The following is a 17,894-nucleotide window of genomic DNA, read 5'->3' as shown; positions in this document are numbered from 1 at the left end:
AGCATACAAATTCTCTTTGGCCCTTGAGCACTCTAACTTTGCCGCATCTTCAGAAGACACAGCCAAGAGGTGGGGCTTTCTGGTGTCTTACATGACTGGAAATTTTTGTCTCGGTGCAGTCCTTTCCTTGTAGATGAACACTGGCTTGTGTTCATCTGCAGAGGAATTCACTGGCTCTTTTTATCCTCTTAGCAGTGGTGAGCCATACCAAATAGCTTGCCACTGGGGTTTCATTGGCTCGTGTGTTTTGCTGGACGCTTAGTTTGCAAGCTTTTAGCTCTTATAAATCTGGATTTGATTCCTGACCCATTATAGTTCACTATAAATCGAAGGATGCCGTGTGGGACAGGAAGAAATGGGAGCGGGCAGGGAGAATGGTGCAATTTTTTGATGCAGAGCTGACTTCTGCTTTCAAGTGTGAATGGAACTATGTGCATTTGAAAGAGGGAAAAGATGCCTTTGTGGAATCAAAGGTGAAGGCTGTGGCACACTGCATGCAAGATGGCAGTCACAAAAGAAAGCACTGCAGGCCTTTAGAAAAGGGGCAGGTTTTCTCTCTGCCAGTTTTTGCCACTGCTGAGCACTGTCTTTACTTCAGTGCTTCACTTTGCCCTGTGAAATTCTAAGGCTGGAATTGGGGTGTTTTTAAGAGTGGCTTATAACTCTTTTTTTCCAAGGAAGGGTAATTGAAGTTAACCCTTAAACCCTCTGGGAAATCACAATTTTGGATGAGAACTTTCTTGTATTGAAAGGGTTAGTTGGAAACACAGAGCGATGGCTGATGTTTCCTGCTAGTGTTAAAGACTGACTTGAAACCGGATTTTTTTGTTGTTGTTTTGCTGTTGGTTTGAGTTAATGCTTAACTGAAACAATTTGAATTTACAAATAACTTGCAGTGACTGTTTAATTCTGATATCTTAACTATTTTCTGTTCCCCATGAGGATTCTGCACACTGTCTTACCTCAGTGCTCATATTAAAACAGGCTAAATCATCATTACAAAATGATGCTGTGTAAACAGCCTACGGAAGCAGAAAAGAATGGCCTTTGCAAAGATGACAACAGTCTTTCAGGATTTTTTTAAAATAGAACAGGATCTTCAGATCAATAAATTACTACGATGTAGAAATAGAAATTGTCTGGCAGTGCTGAAAAAGTGAATAATTGTTTCCTCAAGATTTGTAATATCAACTATTTGAATGAACTGAAGGGACTGCTGGATTCTGTGAGTATTGCAAACACAGGCTGCACACTAAACTGCTGCTTTGCCTCTAGTTTAGTTGTTACACTGGCAGGGACACAGGCTCAGTGAGTGGCAAAGGAAGGGAAATCTGATTTTATTCTTTCACTAGTTTTGCACGCATGAGTGTTCTTAACTACACTAATGCAGATAAACCAGAATCTCGTTCTAGTCTTTTTTTTTTCAGTTACTGTCAATCAGACTTATCCTTAAAGAAAGAAATTAAAGCAAATGCCACATCACTGTGCTACCATTTTTATATGCTACCAATGTGCTACCACTTTTATGTCACCTAAATACCTAGATGACTTGTCCAACTATACTTTTTCAGAGATGTGCCTGGTTAATGACATGCATGTTTTAACTCGAATTGTTATTTTCAGATGCCTTGCTATGGTTCTAACTGCTGGGAATAACAGTAGACAACTCAACTCGCTTCCTGGTGACCTACAACCTGAACAGGCTAGTGGATATGTGAATACACAGACCTAATCCCAATTTCTGCTAAATGACACTTGACTGGATTACCTCAGACTCGTTCTCTTTTTCTTCAAATATGCTTTCTCATACATGCTTTTCTGAGATTCAGTACAAAATATTTAGTCATATGTAGGCATGGCAAGAGTTTGACGCTGTGCTTGAAGAATTAATAGTCAAGGGTGAAATTGTACACTTGTGTAATGCTCGTTGTACTTTATAGAGCAGACTTCGGTTGATTGGGAGCAAAAAAGACTATTGGGGAAAAAAGAAATTTTCAACAACAAAGCAAATTCTTGCTATGACTCCACATCTTCTCTACTACTATGTTGGATGATTACCTTGTGAAGTGAGCCTGAATACGTCCCAACTACCGCAGTATAGCCAAGGCGGTGTTTAAGGGAGGTCTCTGATCAGCAGTCTGCAGGAACCTTCGCGCTTCTAGGAGTGCTGAAGGAAGCAGAGGAAAGCATGCCTCCTCTCAGTGAGTGTAACGTTGCAATGCCTGCTGTCTTAAGAAAAAAACCTGCTGCCGAGGAGAAGAAAAAACTACCGGTTTCTGTACTGTTACCCTAGTATACTTCCAAATGGAGTTGCGCAGAACAGGCGAGGAGCTGAGGGAGTTGTGTAGTATGTGCACAGTCCACGGATGAGTCTTGATGGCTCTGTGTTTGTATCAGCATGCCCTTTTGATTGTGGGGTAGTTGTTACAGTGGGCTTTAATGACAGGCGTTGCCAAGTGAAATGGTAGTAGTTTGGAGGAAGAGAAAACAACATGCCCTACCCGTTAAGTGTTTTACTTTACGTGATGATGTCCTCTTAGTTTATATGCTGGGGCTCTCTTGGATATCTTGTTTAATCAAAAAGAAAATAAATCTCTTTGGTTTTCTTTCCCTTTTCTCAATGACTGGAACTCTAAAGGTTTAAAACTGTAGTAAATTATTTAATTCAAGCCTGTTGTTCCTGAAAAGCAAACTGTGGAAAGGAAATCCCCTTTACATACTTGCAAGGAGAAAACTGACAGGCAGAACTCTTCAGATTGTGGTCAAGACACTTTTTACATCAAGCTGCCTTATAATTTTCATTTCATTCTTTTTGTTTTATGCATCACCGTGATTTTTGTAGCACTTGCTTTTCAACACTTCAGTAGAGCTTAAAGAACCAGGATACCATGTTTGTGGGGTGAAGAGGGAGTAATTTAGGGTTGGATTTGAAGAGGTTATTATCCAATTTTTTTCTCTTCCTGGGAAGAGCTAAATAGTAGTAAGAAAGAGGCAACTTCTTTTCTGACTGGTACAGAAAGCGATGTTAATGCCGTTGCTCCTGCTAACGCAGGATATGGTTTAAAAAACAAACACACAGAAAACTATGTGGGAATCACTGATGTAGGCTGCTCACTGAGATGTGACCGCAGGCTAGTGGTAATGCAGGCAGGACTTGAGATGAGTGCTGCAGAGAAAATGGACACAGCAGACATGGGACTGACTGATGCAGTGAAGTCAGGGCTGTACGATTCCTCTGTCAGGTCTGTTTAACGTGTTATGTTGGTCTGGGGGAAGAGGGGGGATAAACTTTTTTGATCTTACTGTGACTAGTCACAGTCACTTCTACAGTCAAGTGAAGACATGAACAAGTGACTACAGTCAGTGAAGACCTAAACAGGTTGATGCTCCTTATATTCTCCTAATAATGTGTCTTGCTTCCAGTTTGGATCAGTCTTCTGCCCATAGGTAAGAGCGGTAGCCAAAATAGGCTGATATGATACAGATGCTGTTACTTTTGTTTATTGATAGGGTCAGAAAGGACAGAATAGTGAGCTAGCAGGAGGGAGAACTGCCTTCTCCTCTCCACTAGTATACCCCTAAATTTTTCTTGTCAACCTTTATTCCATTTTGACACTTGATGTGAAGACACTGTCTCGCACCTGCACACCTTCATGCCACAGGCTTTTTAATGAGACTCCAAGCAAGGATGCTGCTTTGCACTCACTGATTTGCGACAGGGAAGCTTTTTTCTTGCTAGGAGTCAAACACCAATTCTGGATGTGTTTTTACGTATGTCATTATATAGCTGCTGAAGGATAACTTTTGATTAACTGTGATGAGAAGATAATTGGGACCATCTGACCCAGATGTGGTGGAAGCTTGCAGCACCTGATCTTCCTCACTACTCTGTCCAAAACAAACATACCTTTCACCACTACCTCAAGGCATTTACATCCGTACTTTGGATATGATCGTGTATCTCTTCTAGATTGTGACCTCAGGGCTAATAATTCATAGTGGTAGGCTCCATGTGATGTCTGCGGTATTTCAGAATTGTCATTACCTTGATAGAAACATAAGCTAACATCGTGTACCTCCCATTACCCCAAAGAACTGACCAAAACATTCTGACCTTGTTAAAACTACAGACGTGTCTCCTTGGAGATAATGACTCAGTCTTCTGAGATTACTCTTTCTGTATATTTTTTCCTTTGTGGCTAATTGCTACTTCAACAAAGACAGAAAGGGCTTTCATTTTAAAGATTTCCTGCTTGTAATCAAGGATGCTGCTTTCCTGTATTAAGGAAAAAAAAAAGGGGGGGGGGGGAAAAAACTTTTGAAAAGCCAGCTTCATTCCTTTTTTAATGCTGTTTCTCCATAAGGTCTTTTTCAGTGTCATGAACTACTTCATGTTTCTCCTGAACTTCATTTCAACAGAGGATTACTTTGGTTTTCGTAAATTGGGACGTAGATTTCGTCATCCAGTAAGCAATAGAACAACTGTGAAGGAAATAAAACATGATTTAACATAAAAAGACTTGTTACCATGCCAGTCCTGTCTTCCTTCCATGTGAGTGGAAGGGTCACAGTTGCTTTAGAAATGTGTTACTGAAACAGACCACCTGAGTTTGAAAGTAATTTCTTGTTCTTCCTAATGATCCTGCCCTGCAGACTATTGAGTAATAAAAGTTTAGTCAAAGAAGCTTTGGAAAAAAAACATCAGTGTGAACAGATCCTCAGAACAGACATTCTGCATTTTCATATTCTCTAAAGTGGTGACTGACATGTCAACCTTGTTCAATTTGCTTTTGTTGGTAATGCCATCATGTACTCAGATGTTGAATTGTTTTTGGTTCTCCCTTCTTCCATCATTGCTAGGAACCCCTTTCTTCTTTACTGAGTAGGCTGCAAGGTGTGATGCAAATAGTTGCTTGGGATAGACAGGGATAACATAGACTCCATGTGTGTCTCAAAGTGACATCTGAGAGTACAAGAATGGTCAGATGCAAAAAAGCTGTTGCAATTATGTCTTTTTCTTTTTTTCTTTTATCTTTTCTGTGCTTTTGAATTCTCAACCTCATACCCTCTTTGAGCCTATTGATTGAGTAGGAAGAAAGGGAATGCTTTACCATACTTTCACTTTTTCTTTATGTGCTTCCCCAACAGTGTGTATATATTCTTTATGAACAGAATTTTACCCTGCAGCAGCGTGAAGCTGGCATACTCCTGTGCCCACTGAGCAGCAGAACTGAAGCTGAGCAGTCTCTCAAGTTTGGTTTGTTTGGTGAAGCAAAGAGCCTGCCTAGGTTTGGTTTTATTTGTCTTCTCCCCTCTCCCACAGGAGGAGATCTTCCCACCTGCAAGAAAGGGAGTTTCCCCACCTACAAGAGCTAGAAATCTTATTCTTCTTTCTGTGCTTCCTTGCTACCATAGAGTTCTTTGCATGTGCAGCGTTTACTTCCTCATGATCTGAGAATAACATGGTCACTTGCATGATTTTACCAGTTTGGAGACACCAAAACAATTATGTAGAATATTGTGTGGAATTGGTCATCTTGGTTCACCTTGCTAAGAAATCTGGCCTCTGGTGGAAGGCCTTTATTGTGGCATCTGTTAAAAGAAGCTCTTCCTTTCAGCTGCTCGTGGCCTGCTTCTGGCATTTGCATGTGTGCAACTTCTCAGAGCCTTGTAGGAATAGAAGTGACTTTTAATGCTTCTCTTGTTCTACCTACTTCTATTAATATAAAAAAAAGTTCTTGTTATTTTGTTTCTTGACTCAGTATCCTAGGGAGCCTAGGCAGCAATTTATTCTGTATCCCTATAACAGATTCAGTAAGGCTGGACTCCTTGTTGGCTTGACTGACTTTTCTCTCCTCCTGTATCTTTTTGCATTTTAATGTGTCGGGATCTCCTTCTGCAAGTACGTACTGGAATTGTGGCTCCAGTCTACAAGGCTGCAGTGTGAGAACAAAGACGACTTTAGTATTTTCCATAAAATAAAATACATAAAACATCCCTATTAAAATGTCTGGATTGATGAAGGGAAGGGGAAAAAAAAAAGTCCCTTTTCCTCCAGCAGTGGCTTGATTAATGGATTTATTGTTTATACAGATTTTGTCAGGAAGCCATATGGCTTGAGGAAAACAAAGAGGAAGTGGCTGATGTTGAGAATCTGATTTAATAGGGGTCCCTAAGGACAGAATGTGGCTCTTATCCTTGCTCCTTCCCACTCAGTTTGCAAAGTGGTCTGAGAAGAGCTTTAGTGCTTCAACAGACCTGAAGATAATGCGGCTCTGTTTGAGTGGAAGTGTCGGTCCCTAGTGCTGGATTAGCATCACAGCTACTCCATTCTCAGGTTAAAAATCCACTATTCTTTGCCTGTTGTGTAAAATATTCCGGAGTAGTTAACAAGGAACAGTAACTGAAATGTTTACTACTTGCATCTTGGCAGTTGATCAGTTTGCAATGGATGAAGGCAGCTTTAGCATTTTGAAGCTGAGCTCTCATAGTGTGGGGTGAGATATTTCTCTCCTTTCTACCTCTCCCTACCCTGGCAAAATTCAAGCATACGCATCTCTGGATTAACCGAGTCACCATCTGTATCCTGCAACCAGGTTTATTTTCTTAATCTAATGTGCGTATATGAGATTGATAAGTAATTGGGGCTCAAGTGCTGGTGATACAACCTGATGTGGTAGGTCAAATGAATGTTTGACTCTAGTTATGACTACATGGTGAATAAACTGGAGTTGAGAGTCTAAAGCAATGTTCTGTAATGTAACTGCAAGCAAATTCATTAAGGATGTTTAACAAGCACTTCTTCCTTGTATGAAATTGGAGCTTCCCTGGGGAGGCATAAACTCACCAAAAACTGAGTGTCGTCATTTCAGAGCTAAAATAAAAGGCTCGTGTGACCCATTAGTAATTGTTAGTGGGTCCACAGAGTGGAAAGCACAAAACATCACTTCATAAAAACATATTCTGACAGCTCAAGAATTTAATGCATATTCATTCGTGAATGGAAGATACATATTCAGCTGGTGGTCATGAAAACAATTTGATATGTACCTGAGATCTCTGGAGCTCCTGAATGTCCTATCTTGAAGTTTTTGGCCATAATGAAAGAAGTAATTACTCCTATAGGGCTTTGATGCATAGTGCTTGTGGTCTGGTATTTTACAACAGGCCAGTCCTTTATTTCCAGATCCATAAGAGGTTTTCGTTGTGTTCTGGACCCTTATGACATGCATAGGCTGGAGTTGGTGCTTATTGAATCTTTTCATATATCTCTGACAGGTACTAGGAGAAAACCAGTTTGTCTTGACAAAAATTCAGTGGCTGACAACAGTGAAAAAGGAGACACTAAAAGACTAGAGGAAAGCTTTCCTGATTTAGATCTATTCTTCTATGCTTCAGTCAAACTGCAAAGTTCCCACTTACCGTTACACATAATAGATATGTTTCTTCAAAATATTATTCAAAAAGTCTTTGAAGGTTTAAAAATAACCACTTTTCACATGTTCTCCTTGGCTATGACATAGTATTAGGCAAAGTTTGTAAGTCTGTCACAATGATGTTGTTAAACATCATTATAATAAGTATCCCTTCTGAGTGATTAATATTAGTCTTAATGAGCAGTTTGGGATTTGTTACCCGTTGCCTAGTTTGTTTGACTTCTTATGCATGCATTGGCCGTGATCCACTACTGCAAGGGAGTCGGGGTATGCAGTTTGAGAGCACTTGGAGGCTTTTACATCTGGAACACCCCCAGTTTGAGGATTATTTTCCTTAAAAAGAAAATTAAGAAAGAAGATTGTGAAATAATCTCCTATATTTACAATTTAGCAGTGGTAGATTCTCGTGACTACCTAATACAGTGATTAGGTTTTTCCTAATGTTCTGGAAAGCTGTTGAAGTGTTGTTTACCACACTTAGTTATTTATAGCAGGAAAAATGTCACACCAGATATAAGAGGAAGCAAATCAAGTGCAGTATCCACATTTCTTTTGAACTAACTTTTAAAAAATAAAATGCTACATGTATGTAGCAGGCTGTTATGTATCCATATCTGTAGGTGCTATGTGAACACTGTTTCTCCAAGGCATTGAAGGGGGGAGGGGGAACAGGACTTTACCCTCAAGAAAGTAGTTTTTACTAATGTATAACACTATTTCAATTTTTTCTTCTAGCAACTGACCTTGTCAGCAGAGTTGGCACCTATGCCTGGAGTAGAAGATTGCGCTAAGCCCACTGCGTAAGAAGTGCATTTTCATCTGCAGGTAAGACGTTATGACCAAAAAACTTCAAATAAGAGTCTTCCTTCTCACTTCTGAAAGTAGTTGCACATAAAGCATGCCAAGAACTCTAAAGCTTAAAGAACTTTATGAATACATATTCATCACTCTTCCTTTCTTCCTAAGGTTAGAAATCTGAGCGAGACCCCAGCTCCCCTGCTCTGTGCAATGTTTTCTCAAGTAGTTGTATTACAGAGCAGACCTGCAATGGTCCTGCCAAGTTTATCTCTCCAGTGATGATGTATATGCGCCTTCCAGCTGTGTAAGTGGGACACCCAAGGCTAATCTGCCACCGAGCAGTGTGCCCCAGATGAGAGGAGGCTTGTCTCTGGCTCCTCTAGCTGTCGGGCCCTCTTGGGCCGCAGCTCTTAGTGCCAGCAACAGCTGGTAGGTGACTTGTAGGGCGGTCGGTCGGCTGTGGCTGCACGTGGGATTGGGGATTGCAGGCCGCAGTTGCCTCTTGCGTTGTGCCGTAGATGTGCTCTGAGCAGAGGGCCCCAGTCCCCTTTGGTTTGATAGGGTTCTTGACTTCATTTGGGCAGGGGGGCTTCTTTTTTCTTTTCTTTTCTTTTTTTTTTTTCTTTAAATAGAACTTCTGCAGAAGTACTGTGACTAGGTAAATGACCCTCACTGTACTCCAAACAACCCTGCCGTCCAACTGTTTCCCATTCTTAACGTGAGCATACATTTAAAACACAGTGCTGCATATAAGGAGACATCCTCAGCTTGGCAAGTCAGACATTGCCAAAAATCCAGAAGAGATGTCAGGAAAAGAAAACAGTAGCAGATACTGTTTTTCCTGACAATGGGATTAATTTTTGATGTAATGAAAACATCAGATCTTGGAATTAAACACTACAAGAATATATACTGACAGATTATGCATTGGTATTACTTTTCATATTGCTTTGAATTTTGAGTCCTTTGTTTTATGGTGTAGATGAAGTCAGTTGAAGCAAGTGGGGGAAACTCACTCTTTCAGTGTGTTCTGGAGTCCGTGAGCAGAATGCAGTTTCTTCTCTGGCTTCTCACAGTTTACAGGCCTTGCTTAAAGCTAATGTGTCTTATGTACATATGTCAGCTTTTAAGTGGTAAGCATCTATACCAATCACACCTCCTTCAGCATTTTCATGTATAGAATACCATTCTACAAGTCCTTCTATTGCAAATACAGTCTTTTGTAGTAGTAGGCTATTGATAATTGAAGCAAGTTAGGGACCAGTATAACTAAGCAGGACAAAATACTGTGGTCATTTGCCAAAATGGTAGCTTGTCCCATGTCTAAGTTCAGTGTATCTGAAGTACAGGCAAGCATAAAGGTTCAGCAGCTTTTTCTTACTGCAGGAGACTGAAGTGCACCTTCATTGGTGGTTCTTGCAGCTCTGTAAGGATAGGCAATAATATGGTGTGACTGAAAGTACTTACTTTCATTGTCCTTCATATAGTGTAGGATGTTAACTAGTAGAAATACATATACACAGATATAAAATGTACTCTGAAAACTATATAGCAGCTTTGCTGAAGTGTGGCATACATATGTGTGCGTATGCATATATATACACATGTACAGCATTAAAAATGCTATGTTGTCTTGGAGTCTAGCTTTAGAGACTGACACTGTCTTAAGTTGTCCTGTATTTGGGACATCTTTTTGGTTATTCATTACAGTACTTTCAGTCTCACCTTCTGGGCATGTTAAGTATCTCTAATATAAATCAGTTGAGCACTTCTAAAGCAGACTTTTCCAGATTATTAATTGCTGCCCACAACCGACGCAACGTATTCTTGCTAAAGAATATGATGGTTCTGTATAGTGGAGTACTACCAGCAAGGAAGATAATCCCGTTGTCTGAAAGAGCATGCAGAATTTATAAAGCCACTGGTCTCTTATTTTTCCCGGGTGGTGTTTAGACAGAGAGTGCATGCATATATATATATGTGCGTGTGTGTATATGTATGTATAGTTAGCCTTTCACTCCAGGAAAGTGTGAATGTGGTGGTACTGAGTCAGGTTTTCTTCTCTGCCAAGGTAAAATATTTAAGTATCTGATGTGACTAGTTGAGTAAATTCCTTTCAGTGGAGCAAACCTGTGGCTAGCTGCCAGGTGACTAGAGTGTCACTCCTTTATTTGTCACTTTGAAATGAGCCGTTTGAGTTATGCTCTTTGAATGATTTTATTGCATGAGAACAGGAGGTATGTGCCTGCCGAAAATTTTCAAGATGGTGCTTGCCCATCCTCACATGGGGGGAGTTACTTATTTACCTTCACTTGTTTTGAATAAACCAATTTTTTTCCTCATAAGCATCACTAATTTGTTATTATTATGTGACTTCAGTTTGCTGTCTGTTTGGGGGCACAACAGAAAGGATCAGCTTGTAGCATGTGGCTTATTAAAACACTTTTTCTCAGCTGAAATCATGGAGTCGTAATAGATTTTTGTACTTAAAAAAACCAAACTTTTTTATTCAGTGTCAATCAATAAATGTCATAAGAAAAACAACATTATACCAATATATAAATTTGTGGTTCCAATGCATTTTGCAGTCTGGTTCCCTTATCTTAGAGAGAAGGCAGTAGAACTGGAAAATGCTTGGAAGAGGGTAGTAAGGATGATGAGAGATGCAAGCAATTTAGTGAGCTAGGACTTCTCAGTCCAAAGCAGCTTAACGTAGGAGGGAAGCCTGCGAAATCATGAATGAGATGAAGGCAAACAGGGCTTATTTTATTCACTCTGGCAGCACGAGAGCCCGTGGATATCAAATAAAGCTAATAAGAACTTAGTTCGAAGCAAACAAAACACAGGTAATTCTTCGTACCACAAGAATTAGATCTGTGGAACTCCTTGCCACAAAGCTGTGGTGACTGGGGAGTGGAAGAAGAATCCAGTTGAGGCTAATAAATACAACTCACACCTGTGAGTCCTGGGTGTGGGGCCAGCTGGAGGCCAACAGGGCATTCTGGAGAACTGTAAAGTTCTGAACACAGAAAAGGGAGATACTACATGCTCTGAGAAGCTTAATAAGCAACAAAACCAGACTTTGTTGGTGTTTGAGCATTAAGCTCTGGCTCGCATGCCATGTATGTGGCATACATATGTGTGTTGTATTTGTATCCTCCAGCTGTAGCCGCTGGAGTGTTTCATGGCCTGTGTTGTGCATGAAGTAGATGTCTCTTGACCCTCCTGAGCTAAGAGATACTCTTGCCGTTGTCTGGACTCACAAACCTGAGTGTACTCCCTTCCACTAATGTATTTCTGCCATGTAAGCAGGGTGGAGTTTCTTTTTCATCTGAATGTCCCAGGTCATGAATCGGAAAATATCTCATTGATTGATCTTGCTGTGATTCCCCTTGTCCCCATCTTTGCTGCTAGTATCTACTGAAAGGAACGAAGAGATGGGACAAGTTCATGGGTACTTTCTAAAGGATCTCTGGTTCAGGAGGAGTTTGACACACCAGGAAGTTCTGGTTGATGTGAGAAATAATCTCAAAGGAAACATGCTGCCTCTTGCACTTTCATTGCTTCTCTTGCACGTTTCAACTTAACTGTGTATACACCTTTCTCGTCCTGTCTTTTGGATTGAGTCAGTACAGAAAAAAAAACGAGATTGCTTCAACAATGTTATCACTGAGATCCTTGAATTTTGCTGCATTCTTTGGATTACAAGAAATGCTTTTCATCTCTTCAGTTGCTATTCCCTGCTCCCAGCTCCGGAGTTGAACGCTGCACAATGTATGTCTTGTTTCCTTGCTATCTGTGTTGCAACTCTTCAATGACCTTGCGCTTGTTCAGACTGGGATAGCGTAGCTGAAGATACCATGACGTGTGCATCTGTTTCTTTCCTTTTCCTCACTTGTTCACATTTTTATTACTTGTAGCTGCTTACTTTCTTGTTTCAGGGTGATGTTCCTTTCCTTTCTTACTGTCCTACGTAAATTTGTCCTTACATAAAACTCAGATCTTATATCCAGATCTAAATGATTTGTTTACATTTGTAGCACCTGTACTTCAAGTTTCTGAAATGTATTTAAAGTTGAATGCTATGACTATGTTTCTGAGGAAATATACTGCTCTTATGTTTAAAAAAAAAAAGTAATTCTGTCAGTTGTTTTTTTCTGAATTGGGATTCATCATTATCTTGTCAGCTGAGGGCACCTGAAAATAGAATGTCGCTGAAGTGGAGACAATATGTCTGGAAACAATTGACAATAAAGGACGGGGAGGCTGGCGTGTGGAAATGCCAGTTATGTGAAGAGACAGCGGAAAGCCTAGCTTTTCTGCTTCAAAAATGTTTGATTCACTCTTTACTACTTGGGACATGGGTTGCTGCGACCAAACCCTTGATGTTGCAGGCAAACAATTTCATACTTCTGTTCATGAATTCATTGAGCTTTGGCAAGGCTGGCATCCTCACACTGCTGCACTTGCTGGGTTGGCTTTTTCTATAAAGCTGTGAAAAGAATGGTATCATGCGTTTCCTGTGCACTGTAACTTTAAATGTTAAACTAGCCTGACTGACCTTTATGAGGTCATAGTTTGGCTTCTATTAATTTATCAATCACTGGAGAATTCTGCAATATTTACTATTTGTAGGAGCAAGATGTAAAAGGCCTCACCTGATAGGTGTATAATGATACACAACCGTCGCATTTGAGAGGAAAAAATACGTGCATATTACCCAACTTCTGACAACAGCTCAACATCTTTTTGTTTATGACATTTATGACGTTTGCATAGCAGTTTTTCCCAGCCTGCAACTGCAAAGATAGTATTGATTTTTGCACTAATTGCCATGCACGTTAGTAATTTCTCTCTGTCAGGAAAGAAACTCTGCTTTTTGGAGGCACGTCATTCTGATACAGTCTTGTTTCTTTTTTCCATGGAGGTTTGGCAGTTCTGTAGACTGCTTCCTACAAAGGATAGCTTCACAGTGTTTAAAAATGAGAATTTCTAGGCTTTAAAGAAATAAAAGTTTACCTTTTGAATTTTAGTTGTTAAGGAAACACACTTTAGTAATTGGTGTCTTGAAGCGAGGAAGAAAAAATAGCCACTAAATGGAGTCAAATTTAAAGCTTCTCACCTGTCAAATCTGCAAAAATCTCACTTACAAATACCTTCAAGTTAACATTCAGATCATTCATCGCTAAATAGGAAGTGAAACATGGATGCCTGTCTTCACTCTTTAGCTCTGTACTTTGGAATTTCAGATTTGTTTTCTATAACCTTTCCTAGGTCTGAGAAGACTTCTAATTGAAGTCTTTAAAGCTTCTCCAGGAAGCTGTAGAAAACCACTGCTTGTCTCCAAGCTGGCCAAGCCTGACACCTGTCACCTGTAACAGAATTACTATGTTTTGGACAAAGCATCTCTTTGAAATCCAGAACAGGGCTTTGTTTCTTCACCAAAAAAAAAAAGGCTGAAAGCCCATGTGCTTTCAAACAAAAGCAAAAGGTTAACATTCCAGATTTCTTCTAAAAACAAATATTCTGTGGTTATGTGTGTGTCTTTGTGCTGGGTGAGGAAATTATTATTTTCAGAGTGGTCTTTTTCAGTTCACCAGCAAAGTCCTTTTCAAAACAGAAAAATTAAGGATTATTTTGCGCACGCACACCGCTTTTGTGGAGGTTTCTGGTTTTGTTTGTTTTTTCAGGAAAATCAAACTTTTCAGCTTTTTGTTTCATCCCCAGGCTTTCCCATCAATTCAGATTATTGCTAAAGGAGGGAAGCAAAGGGTTAGACTGCCAGAACTCATTGCTTTATATTCTTTAACGGATCAGTGGTGAGCACACTTGTAAATAAGGTCCAAGCCTCTCCCTTGCCAGAGGGCATTTGAGCAGGATTCCTCAGCTGAATCTTCTCCGTACGGTACACTGAGACAGCTTGCTTTCCTCGCTCTCTTGATGGCTGTATCTCTGTGAGATTGCTGGGGTTCAAAGTCCACATTGCAGGGAACACCTTGGTTTTGCATGCAAAATGAGAGCGTGCCTGGAATAGTTTTTGTTAAAATCCTGTAGCCTCATGATTAGCGCAGTTTCTTGGGGCATAGGTGATCCGCATCTTGGGGTTTGGGGTTTTTTTTGGTTGTTTTATTTATTTATTTATTTTTAAATAAAGATCTCTTAAACCAGGGTGTTGGCAAGGAACTGGTATATGCACTCTATTTCACTTCTGCTCTCATTTGGAGAAAAGTCATATTTTTACAGATGTTTGTAGTCAGACCCTTGCTCTCAAGAGGAATTATGTGTATGCTTAATTTTCCTGCACGTATTTCTACTAGTACGTACGAAGCAAAGCATGTGTTGGAGCCTCTTTAGGCTTGTGACGCTCTCTTTGTGTTCATGTGTTGAAAATAAGATCTTGTAAACCATGATGGTGTTCGTAGATTATGTAGTAAAGATTGGCAATGTGTCTTCTCTTACCATATCCAAGAAGCTTACTTGCGAAGTACAAACTCCAACACTGCTATACTAATTTAATATCGTAATATAGATCACCAGTAGTTTGCTATTATTAGTTGAAACAGTGTTATCTTATTCTTGGCTTGGACAATAGGCAACCGTTTTGATGTAAAAGGTAAAAAGAGAGCAAGTAAAACATAGCTACTGTGTGTATGCTCACTCTTCTTCCCCATGCTCGAAAAAGTTCTGAGATGTTATTTAGATGTTCTTAAAACTCTGTCTATCCAAACAGGACAACAGATAATTAATGACTTTGCTCAAACAGGGTTTTCAGTAAATGGGGTGAGGAGTGACTCTTCCATATGTTTTTAAGTTGATTTAGAAATGTAAGACTTAAGAAAGGCACTTGATTTTGAGAGGCTCAGACAGGGTCAGGTTGCTGTAATAGCACTCAAAGAGAAAATGCCGTTACTGTGCTTCCTGTAACACAAACGAACGAATGGTTGTCATGATTGGTTCTGGTCATTTAACTACATAAACATCAGACGACTACCATCTGAAGTAGATATGCAGTCAATAAGCTGAAATGTGTTATTCTACTAAGGGTCTTGTAAGGATGAAGCTTATTTGCTATTTTCAAGTATTTCCAAGTATATCTATAATAGATGGAAGAAGCTTGCTGGAATTTTAAATATAGAAACAAAGACTTTATTCAAGCACCTTAATGTAGCAATTAATATGGCCTTGGCATTTCAGCGTAATCAGTGATGATTTCATTCATTTCGTAATCAGTGATGATCTTCTTTTCTTGGAAAAATGGGAGTTGTTCAGTTTTGGGGCCTGTTTGTCTCCTCCATTTCATGCAACTGCACTCTCCATCCCTTTCTTTGAAACAAAAGTCATGGCATATAAGTGAATGCAAGAACCATGAGATATATTAAAATATATCTCATGTTAATTTACGATGTCAGCTTAGCGCTTTCCTCACTCTAAACCTGTATGATTTTCTTGACTTCAGCACAAGAGTCAATGTAAGGGTGAAGCACTGTTTGTATTTCTCTGCTGCTGAAAGCAACCTGGCAGTCCGTGTCTAAAGCACGTGTAGGCTGCTTTCTGCTATGCTGTATGTTAGTGAGCATTCATCGCTGATTTGTTGGTCAACATGCTTATACGGTGGTCTAGCTCAGCTCCTGATATCGCGTACACATAGTGCAAGCTGTGGAGGTACAAATAAATGTACGGGATAGTACTGACTCTCAAACTAAGATGTGACAAAAACACTTTTACAAATTTGTTAGGTATCTTTACATGCTTTATACGTGTTGTTAACAGGGTTGTTGCAGCCACGTGAGAAGTATCTTTGCCAAGCGTAGTGTTATCAGAGATTTTCAGAATGGTTTGTGTTATTTATGTACTGATTCTGAAAAGCAACACAAGGTGGGAGCCTTTGCCAAAGTCATAAATATTTGCTTACTATTCAGAACGTGCAAGCTGCATAATTCCCTTTCCCCTGCATTGTACTCTTATCGCCTTTTTCACAGGATGATAGAAAATGTTGTCTGGAAGGGTCCTCGTGAGGTCATGTAGTCCAACGTCCTGCCCAAACTGAACCATCACCAACACAGTATAAAGTCAGCTGTGGATTTCACCTGTCCATGGCTTGAAAAGGGGCGTGCACAGGGGTGGGAGTTCTCACATCCATCCTGGCTATCCTGTTCCAGGGCTACCCTACCCTGCTATGAAAGAAGTTTTTCCTAATGTCCACCTTAATTCTGTATGCTATCCCTGGTCTTCAGAGCTTTTTGGATGCTGGCTGGAACGCTCTGTTCCCCAACCTTAGCATGCTGGGGTCCTGGGGCAGTTAGTACTCTCTAACTTCCAAACAAAGTGTCTTAAGACATTTCTTTCAACAAAGAGCAATGGCTAAACCAAAATACAAGAAGTAGTGCTGCTAACCTAACTTCTGATGGATATATGGAGTGAAAGCTTTTGGGTGAGATTTAAGACTGCTTCATATCTTGGTATTGAAATCTACTTCAGAATTTGGGGAGAAAAAGAAGTCACCCTTCTTCCTTGTTTATTTTATGTTTGAAAGATGAACATTGTAGTCAAAAGTACAATGGTTTTATCACAAGAAAACAAAGAAAAGGGACATCAGCGGTGTATGATGTAGTTGACAGTCTACTTCAATCTCTTCAGCATACCCTTAAAGAGTTTCTTTACAGGGTTGGGGTTTTTTTTTTGTGGGGGAGGGGGGCTCGGGAGTGGTGTAGGGGGTGGGAGGCAAATCTTTGCTTTCTTCATAGCTAAAGAACTTCATATTTTTTTCACTGAAGTGTAGCTCTACAAAATACAATACTTAAACATGAATGCAGGGAACCCCTAGAAAAATAGGTAGCAGCAGTTTGGGTCTCGGAGCTCGTGTAGCCTGAGATAGGAGAAAATACAGATTTCTGCGAGTAACACATTAAACTTTCCATTTTCAGTTCCATAGTGGCTATGTGAATCTTACCCTGCATGCAACTGATACAAAAGCTGTGGCCGAACTGGAAAGATAAATTTATCTAGAAAATATAGGTGGTAATGCAGTCTTATAGTGGAACCTCAAATGCCTTTACCTGCCTGGAAGTTGCGTCAAAAGTACCTACAGACCTATTTAAATCACCAACTTCTCTTTGCTCTCTCAGTGCTGGTAACATGTTGTGGAAGTGCTTTACAGGTAAAGAAAAATAGAGGGTTTAAAATAACATGGAAAGGGACCTGCGTGTCATAGTCTGTCCCAAGTGGTTAGAATATCTTTTTGCTGTGACATGCAAAGGTCTATTCTGTTAGAGATTCTAAATTGAATCTACCACATCTTTTTATTTTTTTCTTACCTCACTTCTGAGTTATGCATAACATTGGTAAAATATGCTCTGGAGCTGCAGTACACCCCTTTGCAGGGGCATAAAAAGGGTGTAAATGGGTATAAAGACATGTGCAGACATTATAATAGCATAACCTTTCCCTTAGGTATACCAGCAACAGTTTACTTGCTAAGTTTCCGCAGAAATTTAAGAATATTGAGGAAAAAGTGCTTATTAGTCAAATCCACTCACTTCAAAGCTCCTAGGAATGTACCAGAAGGTATGATTTTATTTGGGGGTTTTTTGTTTTTTTTTTTTTTATAAAAGAAAGTAAAGTAGTAATAGTTACTCTTAAAAAAATGTTTCTAAAACTGCC

The 17,894-nt window shown here is 39.8% G+C and overlaps 1 protein-coding gene across 1 annotated transcript in view; it reads left to right on the top strand.

The window, feature by feature from the left end:
* Positions 1 to 17,894, top strand: part of RASSF8 (Ras association domain family member 8) — a 91,257-nt gene that overhangs the window by 33,179 nt on the left and 40,184 nt on the right. The window contains exon 2 of the mRNA XM_054207858.1: positions 8,172 to 8,261. The gene's annotated coding sequence lies outside the window, so the exon portion shown is untranslated. The remainder of the gene's footprint in view (positions 1 to 8,171; positions 8,262 to 17,894) is intronic.

The sequence above is a fragment of the Rissa tridactyla genome, chromosome 1 (assembly GCF_028500815.1).
Source record: "Rissa tridactyla isolate bRisTri1 chromosome 1, bRisTri1.patW.cur.20221130, whole genome shotgun sequence".
Classification (NCBI taxonomy): domain Eukaryota; kingdom Metazoa; phylum Chordata; class Aves; order Charadriiformes; family Laridae; genus Rissa; species Rissa tridactyla.
This window is presented reverse-complemented; position numbering and strand designations above follow the sequence as displayed.